Source organism: Telopea speciosissima, chromosome 5, assembly GCF_018873765.1.
Source record: "Telopea speciosissima isolate NSW1024214 ecotype Mountain lineage chromosome 5, Tspe_v1, whole genome shotgun sequence".
In the NCBI taxonomy this organism is placed as follows: Eukaryota; Viridiplantae; Streptophyta; class Magnoliopsida; order Proteales; family Proteaceae; genus Telopea; species Telopea speciosissima.
Genome location: NC_057920.1, coordinates 49344750 through 49361055, shown reverse-complemented (window position 1 = coordinate 49361055; position 16306 = coordinate 49344750). Strand labels below are relative to the sequence as shown.

At 41.9% G+C, this 16306-nt stretch overlaps 1 non-coding gene and 1 pseudogene across 1 annotated transcript; both read left to right on the top strand.

Moving 5' to 3' along the window:
• Positions 1 to 10213: 10213 nt before the first annotated feature.
• Positions 10214 to 13692, top strand: LOC122663031 (annotated as a pseudogene).
• On the top strand, positions 10475 to 10581 carry LOC122663512. Its single transcript, XR_006333177.1, has one exon. It is a non-coding gene; the product is annotated as a small nucleolar RNA R71 (small nucleolar RNA).
• Positions 13693 to 16306: the final 2614 nt, after the last annotated feature.

Below are 16306 nucleotides of genomic sequence, written 5' to 3'. Positions count from 1 at the left end.
CATAAATACATGCATGTAAAAAAAAATAATAATAATACTGTGTACCTTTAATATTAAATATTATGTGTCTATTTTCATGTGTGTACGAACCATGGTTGAGTGATGCTGTGCAAACTCAAACATAGGTATGTAGGTATGTTGTTCTATGTGATTATAGAATCATAAGAAGAATAGACCCTACCACACCCATAACCTAGTTCAACCTGGAAGAGGATCTATTAAGCTGCCGAGTGAAATTTGAACCCCGTAGGTACCGAGACACCTTGTGCAACCTCGAGTTGACCTATTTTTCTTCCTGCTCATGCTACTTAAATCCCCTATAGTATTGTACTTAATTCTTGAGATTAAGTAACCATAGTGGCCTGATACTTAGAACTTCTTCATGGCAGGACCTTGTTGCGTTGTTCGGGCTTGGAGACCCTAGCAACATGCGATATATTAGGCAATTAAGGAGGAAACTGATTCGGATACGTGAGACACAGGCCCGTGCTGAGAACCAGTTGGTAGTTTACCTAGCACTTGTAGACACTAGTGGACCTATGGGTCGAGCCATCTACCTATCCCTAGCTGACAAGGTTAGAGGTGACATAGCATACCTTTACTTGTAGACTATCATCACCAATTGGCAGTCATAGACACTTGCCTACTAGACACAGGTATATAATTAAGAAAATAGTTACTTAAATTAAATTCAAGACAACATCTTGCATAACATATCATAGCATAAAACACTCCTCTGGCATAAAACAAATAACTGGAACAAAACTAATAAACTAATAATACACCTTACTGGGAATGTACATATGTTAAATTGGAATGCTTATTGACCTTGGTAAGAAGTATTGGATTATTAAACAAGTAACTTCTTCCAGAAAAGCAAAGATGGTCAACACTATAACCAACTGTGGTGGTCGTCGAGGAAGACGCCCTCGAACTATCCCGGAAGTAGAGCTGCCGGATGGAACCGAAGCTCAAAATTTTGAAGTGTCGGCTACTTAGCCGAGGGCACTAATGGCTGCTCAAGCCATTACTGCAGCACCTTAGCTAGGTGTAGCAGCTGGTGAGGTAAATGCCTTCATGACCACTATGATGCGGACCATGCAACAACAACAAGAACTGCTAGGCCAAATGTCTACTCAATTTGCGACCATGATGCAAGAGCGTATAGCACCACCTCCACCACCCAACCGGCCAATACTTTTTCCTCCACCTGTACCTTAACACCTGACAGAAAACTCTACAGCGAAGGTGATGGAGAGGTTCAAGAAACTCCAACCACCCGTGTTTTCCAAGTTGAACTCGGAGGCAATGCAGTCGGAACAATGGATTAGTACCCTAGAGAAGGCATTTGATGTGCTTGAATGTACGGATGCGTAAAAGCTGATATGTGCGGGTTATCAGCTACAAAATTAGGTTGAAGCCTGGTGGAAGGCCTCCAAGCCAAATCTTGAAGTCGCTCATCCAAACCCTGTCAAACCCTGCTCCTGACTGGTTGGAATTTTGATTGAAGGACAGGAACCCCTGACCAGGCAACCAAGAACACTGTGGAGTATCACTCTAGTGATTTGGATTGATGAAGAAACCCTGTGTGGATCATCCTACATGTCTGTCAGTAGGTGGATCACTGACCCTTGTGGCTGTACAACTCACAGCATTTTGTATGGCCTGGACCCCAGGTAATCTCTCTCCTCTCCATAACTGTGGGACCCACCTCTGGAAAAGTGTGTAAAAACCTCTAAATGGCATGTGGGGACAATACCCTGACCAAAGGTCAAACCCCTGTGCAAGCCCCACTGAGATTCAGCCTTGCTGGAATCTCTGGGTTATGGCACTGGGCGATGCAGACAAGGCCCAAAGACATCGCCCAGTGTGCAAAACAGCTGATTAAATTAATTTTAAATTATGGAGACCACCCATAATGGACATGGGCACCCTCCATAGATAGAGGGGAGTCTGAGGGACCACCTCATAGCCTTGGTTCACTGTGGACCCCACCAGTGTGCCCAAAATCACTGAGAAACCGTCCAAAAACACATTTTAAAAAAGGGCCTTAACAGGCAAACAGACCCTAATGGGGGTTGGGCCTATAAATAGGTGAGCCTTAGGCTCATTTTGAGCTTTAGGCACTGCTCATTTCATGGGAGAGAAAAGAAGAAAAAGAAGAGAGAAAGAAGAGAGGAAGAAGAAGGAAGGAAGGAAGGAAGGGGGGGAGCTGCTCTCACACCTAGGCCCTGATTTTTGTGGCACCCAAGCTCTACTCAGGTATACATCTCTATGCCTATACCTGCTGCCTCCCTTTATTCCTGTATTTTGTATGGATTCCTGCTCTTTGGCAGCCCAGAATAGCTAGGAAATGATATGGATGGCTCCAGATCTACCATGCAAGCATAGAGCATGGGAGATCTGAGATTTTGAGTTAATTTTATAAGTCTAATATGCTGTTCTTGAAGCCAAAATTTGGCTGTGCATAGCTACACTGCCAGATGCCCAGTTGCTTGGCTGTTTGGAACCCTGGATGCAAGCCCTGGCTGCATGGGACCAAGCCCTAGGTGGTAGTAGCCTTGAATCACCATGTTGCATCTGTTTACAGCATTGCATGTGACCAAAATCCAGATCTGCAATTGGAGAAAACCCTATGACACTATTTACTGGGCTGTCTGGGCAGCCTCTGGCAGCCAAGTGGTGGACCCAGTGGAAAATCCACATGGACCATGATGAAGATCACCCCAGGGGTCACCTTATGCCCTAACATGCATGGGGTGATGATTTGATCATTGCCTATGAGCTGCAACCTTGGGATCTCAGCCCATTATCGATTTGAAGACTTTGGGCGATGCACCCAATGCCCAGAGACATCCCCAGTGAATGGAAGTTTGCAAAGTTGCTGATCTGGCTTAGGGAACCTCATCCATTGGCCATGGTGCTGTGTGGGAAGGTGGAAAATGACCTAAATGCCCCTCCCCACATCTGTCCTTATGAAGGTTTGGCTTGGGAACCCAAGTGGGCCCCGCAGGTGATGGAAACCCTGCCTGTGCTTGGTCTTGCAGCACTGTCAGGCTGAGGGCAGCACAGTAAGCCTATTATATCCTAGGGTCAGGTACAATTATTGAGAATGACCATTTTACCCCTAGATCACCATCTCTGGATGATGTACAAGGACATAGGCCTAAGGCCCAGTGCAAGGCCCAGAGAGTTCCAAATGAGAACCAACTGAACACCGGGTCAACCCAGTGAGCTTAGGTTAACCCTAGGACTACCAGAGACAGATTGGAAACTTAACATGACAATTTTTTATTTACATCTAGGATTTGATCCTGCACTCGAGGTCTACAATCAGATTGCTGTTGGAACTGAATTTGCAACCGAGTTCCTAGAACCAGACCCAAGTAAGTGAAGTAATATCATATATGCATGTGTAACTGTCTGCAGGCAAATAATTGTTAAATCCTAAGTGCTGTGTTATTTAATTCTGTTCAATTACTCAAATTACTACATAATGATTGTCTGTTGATCAACACTGTGAATGTTATCTGATGATTGTGAATGTCAGACTAGATGCCGTAGTCGACTTGGAAATGAGGCCTGTGGTAGCCCGTAGAATGGGATGCGGTTGACACCACTCGACTCATACGATGCCATATAGACATGGGGTTAGAGTTTCATCACCTGTGCTATGCACCCTTGCCAACAGGGGTTAAGGTATTGGATGCCTGTGAGGGTGACCATATGTGTATATGAGAAAAGAAAAGAAATGAAATGAAAAGAAATGTGTTTGCACCGGAATGGTGATTATGGGTTATATGCCAGAAATGAAAAGAAAAGAGAAAAGGAATGGATTTCCCTACAGGTTAATAACAGAGGGCTGGTCGGGCTGACCTTGGTGAATGAATGCGGGAGCTGACTGGTCCTCTCCGACAACTCAATAGGTGTATTGCGGGAAGGGGTAACCATGCCCGCACCAGGGATACATGTATTAGGGATTGTAGTAGCACTGACCTGACTTAGTTGTATTGCTAGGTGGCTAATAATAATCTGGACTTGCATATCATGTAGGATCATGTGGAATGTGGTTGCATGTGCATGCATGATGATATGTTTTGCTCACAAGCTCAGTGGGGCTCACACTCTGTTATGCATTATTTTCTTTAGATGATTTTGCAGATCGATGCCGCTGTGGCATGGAGGCTCATTATGAAGAGGAGAGCCTTGGTTGTTATGATGATCTTGGTGTGGACCCCGACGGAGGTCGTGCCAATGATGCGTGCATTCTCGGTGGTCATTGATGAAGACCGTTGAAGAGTGCACTTGATGTTTTGTGTCTTGGGTACTCCTTTTTGTTTTTATTAGGAGTTTATCCCCGTTCTATTTGTGGTTCTGCTATAGTTTTCTTTCTTTTCTTTTTGGGGTTGAGTTATCTCACCCTGTACATATATGTATGTATATCTTTCTTTCTTTTAGCTTTTGTCAGCTTAGTTTCTCTTTGTGGGTTGTATCTGGGTGGGAATGTTTCAGAACACTATATTTATGTATATATCACTATCATTCCCGTATTGCTATGCTTACTCTTTTATTATAGTTGTAGTTTATTCTGCAACACTCTGATCTTACCTGTAGTAATGTGATGAATGTGGAACCATGAATGTAATAACTGCTTCTAGATCCGTGGGATTTGGCCGATTGCCGTTATGCAATTCGGGTCACCTACCTAATCCTCCCAGGGGATGGTTTGGGGTGTGACAGAGCTTGGTATCAGAGCGTGAGGCTCTTCTTACATTCACGGGGTGTAGATTAGGGTTAATAAGCTACCAACACTAAAACAAGTAATAACTAAAGGCTACAAGGGAGGTAGATGCAAATAAATAAAAAGATGCATAAATTACCATTAAATTTAAAGATAACTGTGGCTAAGCCACTACATAAGTTTGATTGGAAGTATTACTTCAATAGTTACATAAGCTAACAAAAAAAAAAAAAAACTAACTAAAACTGGATACATCTCAAACAAAGAAAAGTACATAAGCTAAAAAAAAAAAGATAAGTCAGAACCACCTAGCATAGACACCAATGCTGGTCAAAAGAACTACCCTGGTGGAGGCTAGTCGCTCGGTGGAGGCTGTAAATAACGTGAATCTACACAATAGAATCTATCCCAAAAGTCCAAGCGCTGCTCAACAGACCCTACCCTGCTCTCCAATGATGTGAAGCCCCAATCCATCCTAGTCGCCATGTCAGAAAGCTAGGTACTGAGGCCCTGGAAATGTGACATCATTTGTGCCCACTCAGAAGGCCCTGGAACCTGAGAACTGGTAGCACCCATCGCCTCATAGGCAGGTAAGTCTGTGAACTGTGTGCCAACACCCTCGAAGTCACCCTAACCCACATCCTGTTCATCAACACCCTGCCTCTCTCCAAGCTCGCCCTGGATGTCTCCCTCAATATCTCTCAGCTCCTCATCATGATCATCACCACCCTGCACCTCCTCTAGCTCCTCATCCCTCTGCTGCATCTCTATTTGCTCCTCATCCTCTGGTGGATCCTCCCCTGGCACTTTCATCTTCAGTATCGAGGTCTTATCAATAGGCCTGGATGTGTCCCTCTCCACATACTTGCCCATCAAAGGAACCTCAAAATGCCGAAACACTGAGGTAAGGAACTTCCCATATGGAAGTTTCCCATCAGAAGGGTTCTGTGCTTGGTACAACATAACCTGGAGTAATAGGTATGGGAGGTTTATGATCGGACCCCCTCTACTAGCTCCAAGTAAACAGTATGTGATGTAGGCCCTCATCATAGAGATACTACCCCTATTGCCGCCCTTGGGATAGATGTTGTAGGTAACACACCTACTAATCACTTGAGCACTAGGCTTATAGGAAGCCTCAGACTTGGGTGTGCTCTCAGACCCTATCAGTTCTTTGAAGACCATCCTCCTAGTCTCCAAAGAAAACATCTCAGAAATGTCAACTCGAGGCTTGTAGTAACACCTCTCTTCAGTAATAGGCAGCCCCAATATCCCTGCTAGTGAGGTAGTGGTCAACCTAATATCCACTCCCTTCACCCTACTCAATAGTCCAAACTCTTGTGCCCCAGATGGCACCAAGTTGCAGTAAAAGTACCGAACCAAGTTGGGATAACAAGGGTCAGTAGGTGTCAACATAGAAGCCCAACCTAGGGCATTGAACCTAGCAAAGAGACTATATTGGTGAAAGTCATCCACCCGCACAATCCGACCATTTACAATTTTTAGGGATTTAAAGTTGTTCCACTCCTTAAAATACTCGTACCTAGAGAAGAGGAATCGGTCAAACTTGGGCTCCTCCGAAGAAGAATCGTCCCTAGGTGCAGATGGTGGCACTATGGATGATGATGATGAAGAATGATCACACTCCACTCATAGTCTCTTCTGTACCACGGACTTTCTAGCCGTGCGGTGACTTGTAGACATTTTGCTACAAAAGAGAAGAAAAAAAAATAGTTAGGGTAAGGAAATCTAACAAAAACCCTAGATAAAACAAGATGGAATAAAAGAAAACCTAATAGGAGAATGTAACCAAGAATCCTTACCTAGGCACACGTGGATTCGCGAGGAACTCGAAGAAGTAAGAGGAATTGGTGTGGGAATAGTCGCACTACCCTCCAAATAGTCTCTCCAAGTGTTTAGAGAAGTTTAGAAGAAGTTAGGACTGATATGGGCCCCTCTCTGACTCATATACCTGTGCCCTGATTCTCTGGGTGATGGCACTGGGCGATGTATCCAACGCCTAGAGACATCACCCAGTGAATGCATTTTTGCTGATTTTGATCTTTTGACACATGGGAACTTGGACTTCACCTATAATAGCTTTGTTGAACATAAAAATAAAGATTTTTACTAATGCTTTATAAAATATATATATATAAATAAATAATTAATTAAACTAATTAATTAAACAAACACAATTTTCGTGAAGTTAAGGGAATACAACTTCTACTTGGAATCTTAGTAAGACACATATGAAATTTAAACTCCTTGTTTATATGTTTGATATAAGTGCCTAAAATATATAAATATATATACATACTTATGAGAATTGGTATGTGTAATATTTAATTAATATGTGCTTGATATTGTGATGTACAAACTAATTGGAGTGCTGCTATGTAAAACCGAACATAGATATGTAGGTATGTTGTAACACGTATTTACGACGTGTAGGGAGCATAGACTTTACCTTATCCAAAGTCTAAGTTAGCCAAGAATAGGATCTCATAGGTTGTCTAGCCAATCAAAACACTTTAGATGCTAAGGTACCTCGAGCCAACCCAAGTATATTTTATTGATTTTAGTCATTTAAATTCCAGTAGACATGTACTTAATTCTTCTAATTAAGTATAACCTGATGTTTAGAACCATTTTCCATGACAGGATCCATTACCTCAACCAAGGCTGGAGACCCTAGCATCATGATCTATATTAGACAGCTGCAAGAGAGACTAAGATGATACGACTGGTACTACCTCGAGCCAAGAACAGGCTAGACTTTTATTTAGCCCTTGCTGCCATTAGTGGACTGGGAGAGTGAGACTATTTTATGTCCTTAGCTGAAGAAGTAAGAGCCGACATAGAGTACCTACTTGCGATGGAGTTTGTAACCGGGAAGAAGCTGGAATTGCTTGCCTGTTAGACCAGGTAAATAATTAAAAGCCTTCTATTTAAAAATTTGAAATCTCTTATCTAGTGTCATGCATAGCCTACCATTACATAAAATATTTAAGAAGAGACAAAATACAAAATGAAAGAAAACACCTCATAACGAACAAAGATAACATATTTAACAATCCACCTTACTGGTGCGGCTCATGAAGTTCACTGGAACTATGGACTAGGTTTGTACCTGTACTAGCTAGGAAATAATTGTTGACCTCGATGAGCAATATTGGAATATTGAACCTGCTCCTCTATTCAGAGAAGCCACAATGGTCAACACAAGAAGAAGTTCTCATGGTGGTCGCAAAGGGAAGCAACCTCGTGTTATACCGGAGGTTGAACTGCCAAATGGGACAGAGGCTCAAAATTCTAAGGCATCGGCTGCTTCATCAGTGGCACCAGCAGCTGCACAAGCCACTGCTGCAGCACCTCAGCCAAATGTGGTAGCCGATGATGTGACTGCATTCATGACCACTATGATGCGGACCATGCAACAACAACAAGAATTGCTTGGTCAGATGTCTACACAGTTTACAACCATGATGCATGAACGCACAACACCACCACCACCACCACCACCACCCAATCGGCCCGTACTATTTCCACCTCCTGTGCCTCTACACTTAGCGGAGAACTCTACCGCTAAGGTTATGGGGAGATTCAAGAAACTCCAACAGCCTGCATTTTCCAAAATAACTTCTGAGGCAATGCAGTCGGAATGGTGGATTAGTGCCCTAGAGAAGGCATTTGAAGTACTTGAGTGCACGGATGGATAGAAGCTGATATGTTCTGGTTATCAGTTGCAAAATGAAGCCGAAGCTTGGTGGAAAGCTACTAAGCCTAACTTGGAAGCTACTCACCCAAATCCCACGTGGGAGCAATTTAAAGAAGTTTTCTTCAAGAACTACTTCCCAAAGAGTTACAGGGATAGAAAAGAAGCTGAATTCATCGCATTGGTGCAAGGAACCAAGTCGGTATTGGATTACAAACAGCGATTTGAAGACTTGTTTTATTTTTCTCCAGAGCACCTGAAAGGGGAAGTTAGTACGGCAAAGAAATTCGAGAAAGGACTCAAGACTAAGATTGGATTAGTATTGTCCATCATGGACATCCGGGATTATGCTCAGATGGTCGACAAGGCGAAGACCATGGAAGATAGATTTAAAGAGAAAGAGAAAGAGTAAGCTGTGACGTCGTCTGTAGGCAAGAGGCCAAACAATTTCCAAACCTATGCCTGGCCAAATAAAGCTTACCACAGAACCAATTCAAATTCTATCTCAACTCCGTATCGTAGGCCGAACGTGGGACAGAACCCTTTTCGTCCTACATTCAATCGACCTGCTCAACTGACTACGAGTCAAGCGACAACAGTAGCTTCGCCAACCCGACCAGCAATAAGTCAAGTGAGCCAAGCCTCAACACTTGCTGTTCCACCCTATAAGTGCTATGTGTGCAATAAGGAAGGGCACATGGCTAGAGATTGCAGATCGCGTGGGTATGGCAACAACTCACCGAATCAGCCCTATGCCAGACCTTTCCAGCCATAGGACAATTGAACGTGAGGAAAGGTGTTTGTGATGATGAATGAAGAAGCTGAGGCGAACCCCGATGTATTGACAGGTAAGTTTGCTAAACACTACTAAATTATAGGGAATAATTGGTTTACCTTATGCAACCTAAACTACCTACAAACCCTAGGTACCCTGAATGTCTCAACAGAATCATCTGGAATTACTTCAGGCTCATCAGACGAACCAGGAGCAATAGGCACTTCAATGGCCTTATCAGAAGGGGGAGAATCAACAGGAGTATAAGATGGTAGAGATTGAGGTGTACTAACCTGTTGATACTCACGACCACTCCGTAAAGCATATATTGCATTTACCTTATTGGAGTGCCCTTGATGCTATTGGCCTTGTACAACATTGAGTGGAGGGTCTTGGGTACCTTGCTGAATATGAACCTGATGCCTATGATTTGGCTTAGGTTGGCTAGGTAACTTCCCTGTTTCCCTCTCATGTATGATGGTGACAAGCTGGGTGAGCTGTCTCTCAATATTATTGTGGCCTGTCATAAGAAGGGCTATCTTGTTCTCCATCTCATTCATTCTTGTTGCTTCTCCTATATTGATAAACCTTGGGGGTGGCTGATAGGGTGCAAGGGGAGGAGGCCTAGCAGAATTAATAGAAGGTCCTAAATGAGGATGAGGGAGGAAGGGGTGAGGAGACATACCTTGGCTTTGTGGTGCAAAGTTGGGCCTTTGGAGGCCAAGCTGGCGGCCTTGATTGTGAAAGTTGGATGGGCCTGCTTGGTTCCCTTGATTCTAGGAGAAATTAGGGTGATTTCTCCATCCTGGGTTGTAAGTGTTGCTATATGGATTATTTTGGTAGAGGGCACTTACATTTTCAATGTTGGAATACCACAAAGGTGTTGGGGCATTCCTCCAAAAGATGTCCAGGGTTGTGGCACCAACTGCACATTGACACATGGTTGACCTGGTTAACCGACATAGGCTCTTTAAGGACAATGGACTCTAACGTTTTGATGAGGCTGTCCAGTTTGGCTTCCTTGGCTGGTACACCATCAATGATGTGATCCTTAGTGGTCCTTTCGGCCTCTTAGGAGGATTCTCACTCCCTAGTCTTATCAGCCAAGTTGGTCAAGAATGTCCAGGCATCATTCTCATCAGAAAAAGAGGTAAAGCCTGCAGGACACATAGATTCTGAAAGCTGCTTGGTTTGAAAGTCTATGCCCTCATAAATAATTTGGTAGATTTGCCACAAGTCAATACCATGGTGAGGGCATTCTAACAGGAAGTCCTTGAATCTTTCCATGAATCTAGAGAAGGACTCATGTGGTTTCTGCCTGAATTGGAGTATGTCACTCTTGAGTTTATTGGTCTTGTGAAGAGGGAAAAATTTTCTCAAGAAGACAATGGTAAACTGATCCCATGTAGTAATGGAATTAGTCGGCAGTCCATAAAGCTACTTCTTAGCTTGGTCCTTCAGGGCAAAGGGTATAAACCAAAGCCTAACTGCATCATCAGTTAAATTTTAAACCTTAATTAGAAGACAGATCTCCTCAAATTCCCTAAGGAAGAGATATGCATCTTCATTGGCTATCCCATGGAAGTGGGGTAGCATGCTAATGAAGTTGATCTTGAGTTCATAATTGTTCCCTATAACAATAGGCAGACTAATGCAAGAAGGTTGTGCAGCCCTAGTAGGGTAAAACCTATCCTTAAGAGTCTTAGATTCACCCATGGTCAAAGGTGGGGTCAAAGGTGGTGGAGAAGATGGTAGTCTAATAAGACGATTAGATGAATCATGGATCCACAATTGAGCTACCTAAACAGATATGAAGTCTCCTTTAGAAAAATTAAATAAAAGACTAGAAAAAATAAAAAACAAGAGGGAGTCCAAGGTAGATAGTGCATCTGTCCCTCGAATCGAAACAGTGGTTCCAAAGCTGTAAAGTTGCCATATAGGTTGACAACAAGGGGACCCGTATAGTCTTCAAGAGCCACCTACGGGTGACTCCAATTGGATTCTGATGTAGAGTGGAGGACTACTATACGTTTTTGTTTCCTAGGCACTCACTATGTCGCTTTCTTGTTATCAAAGTTGGTCACCTCCAAAGATAAGTCATATGCCATTCCACCCAACCAAGTCAAGATGCAGCGTCATAGGTAATTTAATCCTATGAGGGACACCAAAAGAGGCTAGGTTTGAGCATAAGAAGGACTTTAGATTGGGTGCACAGTCTTTGAAACAGAAGAGAGACAAGATGAGGTTTTCAAAAACTGATTTTTTTTTTTTTTTAGAAGAAAAGGAAAAGATTATAAAAACTAAGCACTTCGAATTACTTAAAAATCAGAAAAATAAAGTGGACAATAATCTCCCCAGCAACGACGCCAAAAACTTTTTTGCACAAAATAATAACCACAAGCGTACGGATCAATCGTAGCTACGGGTCGAACTCAAGGAGATATACGCCACCCTATTTTACTCACTTTAAAGTAATGCAAAGTGAATCAAATTAAAGTGTTAAATTAAACTAATTAAACTAACGAAAATTAACGCGTCCTAACTCACAAGCATTTACCAAAATTACGCATCTAGAAAACTGAATTGGCATGAATTGATTGGCATCCTAACACATAAGCATCTAACCTATCAAACTACCACGGATTGGAAGGAATAAATCGCAGCCACAAACCACAATCACATAAAAAAACACAAGGAAAAAGTAAAGATAAGAGATTAGAGAGGTAAACCCAAAGGTGCTTGAATTGGACTGTATTTGCTTGCTTCTCACACTTGAAATGGCGCTACCAAATCTGAAATTAAAACAAAATTAATTAAATTAAGATCCTAACATGATGATAATAGTGAATAAAAATAATAAGGGAAATTTACACATACCCCCCTAAGGTTTAACGAAAGGATATTTTCACCCCCCAGGTTTGGAAAACTCTACGTACCCCCCTGAGGTTTGCAAACGGTAACAGATAGGTCCATTCTGTCAGTTCATGACTAACACTGTTAAAAAATAGACTTGAACTGACAGAATTGCCCTTCTAAGAAGAACCCCAAAAAAAAAAAACCCTGCAACTCATCTTCCCCAAAAGGGAAGATGAGTTGCAACCATCCTAGCCCCATTGATTCTTTAAAACGTTTGCCACTCAATCACTCCTCTTCAACCTCTTTGCCTGAACCGAATCATCACCATCTTCACCATCACTCTCTACTCTCAACCATGGCAAAGGAAACCCAAATGAAAGCAGAGGAAGTCATTGTGGTTGAGACAGAGAAAACTACGATTGAGAAAGATGCACCACCACCAACACCACCGGTGCCAGAGGTCACGAGTCAACCAAACCCACCCTCATCGAAGAAGTTTCTGCTACTGCTACCGAGGAGGTTGAGAAGCCAAAGGTTGCTGAGGAGGAGACCATCGCTCAATCAGTTTCTTTTAAGGAGGAGAGTAACATCGTTTCCAATCTTCCTGACCCAGAGAAGAAAGACCTCGAAGAGTTAAAGCAGCTTATCTAGGAAGCACTTAACAAACACGAGTTCACTGCTCCTCCACCGGCGGCAAAGGAGGAAGAGAAGAAGGCTGAGATTCAAGAAGCCTTTGCCCCTGTAGAGGAAAAGCCAACTGCTGTTGAAGAAACGTCGGTACCGACAATCACGGAAGAGCCCTCGAAGATGGAGGCTAGTAAAGTTGCAGAGCCGATACTAGTCTCAGACATGGTGGAGGAGAAGAAAGAAGCACCATCGAAGAAGCCGAATGAAGTGACACCACTGGCATCGGCACCCGAAGCTGAGGAACCAGCAGTCGTGGTGGTTATAGAGGTGGTTGAGAAGATAACCTATGTTGATGACAATGGCGCTAAGATTGTTGAAGCCATTGAAGAGACCATCATAGCCGTCTTTGCTCCTGCAGCACCGGTTGAGGAAACTGCAGTGGCGGCTCCAAAAAAGGAAGGGGAGGCAGAGGCCGCCGCCGCCGCTGCACTTACTAAAACAAAATAAGAAGAGATAACTGACGCTGCTGTGCTGCCACCACCACCACCAGAGGAGGTGTCAATATGGGGAATCCCTTTGCTTGCCTATGAGCGGAGCGATGTGGTCCTTCTGAAATTCCTTCATGCCAGGGATTTGAAGGTGAAGGACGCATTCACCATGATGAAGAATACGGTGGCATGGAGGAAAGAGTTTGGAATTGAGACCCTTCTTGAGGAAGACCTAGGTTTAGCTGCTCAGATTGATAAGAAAGCATTGGAGATTGATCGTTTTATTCTATTACAGGTAAAAAGGAACTGCATCTATTTTTTTATTGATTGTTCTGTATATGATTGATTATAGTATCTTATTTTGATGTTTCAGTTCTGTTTATTTGGTGGGAAAAAACACAGAATGAGAGACTCAGATCAGCTTTACATGAATAAAGGAATCAACAAATGGCTACCCTTCTTAAAAAGATGGAATCAAAGGCGTTGAGCTTACTAAAACGAAAGGATGAAGACATTGCAAGAGCGGCCAAAAGAACAATAGAGTTAATGCTTGAGAAGGGTAGAAATGGAGAACCAAACTTGGCAAAAAGTCGCTAAAGAGAATGAGGCCAAGGTTGTGGCTTTGAATAATACACTAGAACAGCTGAAAGAGAATGCTTGCTACTTTCCTTCTGCTGGAGCAGATGATTCGGTTCAAGCAAAGAGGTTGAAGAGGAGTGATTGAGTGGCAAACGTTTTAACAAATCAATGGGGCTGGGATGGTTGCAACTCATCTTCCCTTTTGGGGAAGATGAGTTGCAGGTTTTTTTTTTTTTTTTTTGGGTTCTTCTTAGAAGGGCAATTCCGTCAGTTCAAGTCTATTTTTTAACAGTGTTAGTCATGAATTGACAGAATGGACCTATCTGTTACCGTTTACAAACCTCAGGGGGTTACGCAGAATTTTCCAAACCTGAGGGGTGAAAATATCCTTTCGTTAAACCTCAGGGGGGTATGTGTAAATTTCCCAAATAATAATAAGAATCCTAAAAACATGATTGAACTAGGGAGATAGAGAATGAGAATAAACTAAAAAAAATGGAGAATTAAAATTCCTAATAGAGTGGAGGGATTAGTGGAGATGAGGATACTAATAAACTAAAACTAATAGAAGAAGAAAGAGGTAGAGAAGAAGAAGAAGAAATTAGAAACTATAAAAAATTAAGAGGTTAAGGAGAAGAACATAAAAATAAAAATAAGAAATTAATACTCCCTTCTACCAAAGTTGAATTGCATGAACTAATTAATCCTTGCATGAATGTAATTTGATGAAGCTTGAGCACTTGAATAATCCTACCATGGCTTCCTCTTTCAAGTTTTCTAAATCTTCTCACTAGAATTTAGAAGCCTAGACTAGAAAGCTTGAAACTAAACTAGAATTATTACAACCATATTGAAGACATAAAATTAAAACATGAATCAAAAGCATTACAACCATGGAATTGAAAGCATGAAATCAAACTAGAACTTAGAAAGCCAAAAACTATAAGAAGAAAAGAAGAAATTTCACTAATGAATTGAACCACATTACAAAGGAGAGGATAGAGGTATTTATAGGGGGAAGAGAGGAGAAGAGAGAAGAGGGAAGTGGTAGGAGAAATATTCCCAAAGAAAAGAGAATATTCTCTTCTCCTTCCTCCTTTACAATACCTTGAATCCTAAGAAAAAGGAAAAAAATAAAAACTAAGAGAGATAAAAATCCTAGCTACATAAACCTTCTATTTATCAAAAAGTAATCCTTTTCCTTGTAGGTGTCTTCTCCAAGCAATGAGATCAAGGCATCTTTGACTTTTCAACCTTCTATGGATAAGAGAATTATTTTCAAAAGAAATCTATCTATAGTACAATTCCAAAAGTGCCATTGGAAAGTTGGAGGAGTGAGAGAATAAGGGTGATGACTAGGATTCCACTCACAATAAATAAAATACCCATTCTATCCTTCAAAAAACGTGGAGCATGGGGTGCTTATATCTCAAGTTGAAGTTAGACTGCTCCAGAGCCTTCCAAATGAAATCTTTCGGCTAACAGAAAAGATAACTTCTATGAATTACACTAAAGCCCCCTGAATTCGAACTTTCGCTTTACTTTGTCCCCAGCCAATTTTCAATAATTATAAATAAACCCCTATAGACCATTTTCGCACATCGTTACGAAAACAACCGTAACTTCTTCGTTTCAACTTGGAATCAAGTGCTGTTTGAACCATTACGAAGCTGACTCAATGGGCTATGCATCCGTACTCTTAACATCTCAAAATTATGCTAAGGAGCCCACTATGACTGCATTAAAATTTAACTAATTGGCATGATTCTTTTAGTACTCAATCCAAACTTTATTTTCTCGACTCCTGGGCGCTTCCGGCTACTGCCAAATACCACTAAATAGCTTAAAAATGATCCTTAGCATCATTTGCTCAATTTTCACAAGAATTCACCTAAAACTTGAAAACACAAACAAAAACCTCGAGTAGTTCTGTTCCAAGTATAAAAATGCATGCTTTATGGCCCTAAGATTTCACACATAAATGTGTTCATTAGATTCCCCCACACTTGAACGTTACTTGTCCTCAAGTAAACAAAAACAAAAAACTAATCTAGAATGCAAAAATCCTAACTCCCCTTCGTAGGAATCACGGTTACACTTGGCATGTGCAACAAGCCTTTAAACCCCTAGGTTACCCATAGTGGACGAGTTTTGTCTTATGGGTGTTTGCGGTGAATGTACACCCAAAATTCAATAAGTTAAAAGATGCTGCAAATTTCAATCATGGCATAAGTAAGAAAGTGCACATAATCCCAAAAAATGCTCAATTAAAGATCAAGGAGCCAAAGGTTCCCCCACACTTGAATTTTATCACCCCACATCAATTCAAGTAACAAGCATGCATCAAGTTCAAGGGATCTCCTCATATTTTCTGAACACTACTCACCTTCAAGTAAACCACTCATAGCATCAATGGAACCAAAGACTTAGGCTTTGAGTATTTTTTACCATACTTTCTTTTCAGGCATTAAGGCAGAAGCTTTTTTTTCACAACAGTAAACTCTATTTCTGCTCCACTACTA